The sequence below is a fragment of the Python bivittatus genome, unplaced genomic scaffold, assembly GCF_059951505.1.
Source record: "Python bivittatus isolate LINGU-HERP-01145 unplaced genomic scaffold, Pbiv_v1 ctg000310_np1212, whole genome shotgun sequence".
Classification (NCBI taxonomy): Eukaryota; Metazoa; Chordata; class Lepidosauria; order Squamata; family Pythonidae; genus Python; species Python bivittatus.
In genome coordinates this window covers 9,285,001-9,288,984 of record NW_028277054.1, presented here as the reverse complement: position 1 = coordinate 9,288,984, position 3,984 = coordinate 9,285,001, and positions in this window count along the sequence as shown.

Sequence of the window (3,984 nt, the reverse complement as noted above, 5' to 3'; positions counted from 1 at the left end):
AGGACAGCTGAATGGTCGAGTTGGGAGTCCGGTGAACTGAGCATTCCAGAGGGACGTGCTATGTAGCGCCTTTCTGGGGGAAAGAAATGCTTCGCACCCACAGGTGAACACCTCTGGCTTCAAGTGGCCTGGGAGCGCCATCCAACTAACAATGGGTTGGCGCAGGTCCCTGTCATTTTCAGGCAGGAAAGACATGAAAATTGTAATGTGTGCTCTAAAATAAATGTAACGCACACACAGACACCACACGATGCAATATATATGGCGTGGGTCCGGACTACCTGAGGGACCGTCTCACCCCCATCACATCAACCCGTCCGGCAGAGAAGGCATGTTGCGGACCCCGTCAGCGAGAGGATGTTGGCTGGCGGGGCCCAGGAGGAGAGCCTTCTCTGCCATTGCCCCTGCCCTCTGAAATATTCTCCCCCCAGAGGCGCGGCGGGCCCCTACCCTCCCAGCTTTCTGGAAAGGACTAAAGACTTGGCTCTGCCAGCTTGCGTGGGGCGATAAGAGTTTTAATCAATCCTGGGGGCGGCTGGCGCCCTGATGACCCTCCCTGAGCTACTAGCCAATTACCGTCAATTCTTGGAATTTGTTTATTATTTATTTAAGATTACTTTTATATTGTATTTTTAATTAATGTTATCTTCTCTGCAAACCGCCCAGAGTCGTTTTTTAACCAGATGGGTGGTGACGAATTTGATAGATTAGATAGATAGATAGATAGATAGATAGATAGATAGATAGATAGATAGATAGATAGATAGATAGATAGATACCAATTCTCCCTAGCCTCATCCAGTTGCATTGCAGCCGCTTTGCACTCCTGGGCGTATTCAGTGTGTCCCCCTACCACTAAAAGCTTTCCCACTGACCCCCTTGTGATGGAGTCTCCACAGTGACCTCCAGATGCGTTTCCCTTAACATTATGGAGTTGACGTCCTCCATGTCTTGAGGAGGAGGTTTTCCCCCTACTTCCAATGCATGTATCAACCAAGGCTCAAAATAAATGAGAGCTGATAAGGTCCATGAAATGCCATTAAACCAGAAACTAACATGCTGCTTTTTCTTTCTCCTGTTTTTTTCAAAAGATAGTTGATCACTTCTATTTTCACATTTACTTTCCTTCCTGTGATCTTCTGCATTTGATGAAGTCAACAACACAAAAACCCTTGCTCAAATTGATACCCCTCAGTAGGAGCACATCTAACCATACTTCAGCTACCATCTTTTCTTCTTACTGCTGTAAATCACCTTGGAAGTGTATGCCCAAAGCAAAGCCCCTTCCTATTTTCTTTTTTCTTTTCTTTTCTCTCTTTTCTTGTGTGTTTTGGGGGAGTCAAGCCAGGAAGTGACGTCTGCTTCTCCTCTGTGTCATCTTTCTCTTCAGCATTATGCCACATTTGCTGTGAGACGTTTTATAACGACTTATTGATTGATTTATTGTACTTGTATAGCATCAGATCAGCATAAAGCCTGGTGATCTCCAACAATACAAATAACTATAAACAACTATAACATATGGAAATCAGCACCAAAATATTCAAGGAGAGAATTTGCTAATCCCCAAGAAATCCCAAACCATCCATAAAACCAGTATAAAAATAGGAAACAAAATAACTGTAATAGGCTGTACCTTGAGTAACAGCAGAACAATTCTTCTTAGGCCTTACAAAAGAGTTCAGTCTTAATGGTCTTCCAGAAAGCCATCAAGGAAGGTGCCAATTTGATTTCAGGGAAGGCTATTGTACAGGATGGGGCCACCATATAAAAGCATTGCCATTGCACTACCACCCTGTCACCCTACATAACCCAAGGATGTTAGGCATCCCCAGCCAGGACAAAGACTGCATGCTTCTAGGTAAAGAGGCTGGCCCTGAGAAGACCTGGGATCAACCCATCAGACATGGAAGCTCTCATAGATCTAATAGAGCCAAATATGTGTAGCTCAGGGTTCTCCACAGTTCTGATAGATCTTCATGGTAGTGCTCCCAGATGTTGAAGGACTGGAAACCTTATATGGACTTTTTGTTGAAAGAAGAAAAAATGAATTGATGATTTGGGGATTTGGGAATTAAAAATGAGACGAAGAAGTTGGGGAAAAGTTTAAGATGATAGTTACTGTGTAAAAGAAGGGTGGAAGACATAATTGTATTTTTCTTTTCCTTTTAATTTCTTTCTTGTTTCTCTATTTCTTATTTTCTCTTTATTCCTGTTTGTTTTGTATATTTTACTACACTGAATATTTAACCTGAAAGAGCACTTTCAAGAGGGACGTTGAGGGAACAAGAAACGAGTGAAAGTTCTAGAAATGTATCGTAGGGGTTCTCCAGATACCCTCAACACTAGTATCTCTAAGGTTTTTGATGCCTGGGATAAATCGTTGTACTGTATGCAGGGGAAAGAAACCTGGAATTACCCCCCACCCCGCAAAAAAAGTTTCTTGTGCTGGGAGCAGACAGGGCTACGACCTTTGATTTTTGGGTGATAAGTGTCCCACTTTACAGAAAACAGGTCTTGATTGGAAAGATTATTAGCACATCAGAAGGAGCAGACCGATAACGCAAACCCAGGCAGATGGTCTATGTTTCCATTTCAAGAAGATTCATTTTTTCCAAGCGGCAGTGCATTACTCGATGCAGGTGGGTGGGTTCTGTCTCTCTTTTTCCCCCTCCCTGCATTAGTGGCTCCCTTAACTTGAACAGCAAACACTGTATTGCTGCAATAGCCAGAAGGCCATCTTTCTGGGGAGCAGAGTCACCCTATCAGGCTGCTGGAAAGGGAGGGGAAAGGCAGCAGATTCCAGATAACTTTAATGGTAACAAATTGTTAGTTGTTAAAGACATCCATATAGCATGCTATCACATCACACCCTATGAAAATGGTAATGACACCAAGTTCAGCTCAACTCCCGATAAGGACACAGACAGCTGAATAGTCTTCTTGGCAATAAGATGGAGGTCATGTGTGGCTCTCTTTTCACAGAGGTGTTTTTTTTTTTACTTCCCAGTCAATTGGGGATGTTATATACAAATCTCAATTTTCAGATTTATGCAGCCCAAACGGTCCTAACTGCGCATAAGAAGGAAATAATACAACACTTGAGGGAGTTCGAAGGTAGCCCTGAGATTTTGTATTTTTCCGCTGAGTTTTTGAACGGGCAGGGGAAGAGTATGCCTTGACTATGCTAAGCCTACTTTAGACTTTACCCAAGATTTTTCCTGGGTTTCCCATCTCAGAAGAGCAGGAAATGACGTTGCTGATCTTTAGTAAGTGGTGGTGGGAGGGGTAGAGGAGCTGCCAGAAAGAGTTTGGGGCACACGTAGCCTTGGGACCCGATGTTAACCACCCCTGGTTTAAGGAACTACAGGTAGTCCTCACTTAATGATCAGAATTGGTACCAGCAACTCCGTTGCTAAGCAATGTGGTTGTTAAGCAAGATATCACGTGATTGTGATGGACTTATGACATCACTTCCATTTGGTCATTAAGTGAGTCACCTGCAGTCATTAAGTGAGCCATCACGTGGCCAGGACTTGAGATTTTACTGCCAGCTTCTCCATTGACTCTACTTGTCGGAAGGCAGTTGTGAAGCACCCAAATGGTGATCACATGACTGTGGGACGCTGCAACAGTCATAAGTGCATGGACTGGTCGTAAAGTTACTTTTTCACCGCTGTCATAACTTCAAATGATCGCTAAACAGGGCAGTCGCTAAATGAGGACTACCAGTATAAAAAAAGGTTCAGCGGGAAAGGTTTGCAATTCCAAAGATACTCGGTGAAGACTGAGCACGCTCACTGAGCCTAGAACTCCCAACTTCTTGCAGTCAGGAGGAAATGAAAAACCAGTTGGAAGGTTAAGCCAAGTTGTTTTATGCTTCACGCTGCAATTTTTTGTTGCGGTGCCCAAATGGTGACACTTCTTTTTCCTATCACCTTCGTAGTGGCTGCTGTTCTTCTTAGCTCATGGAAAGGGCACCAG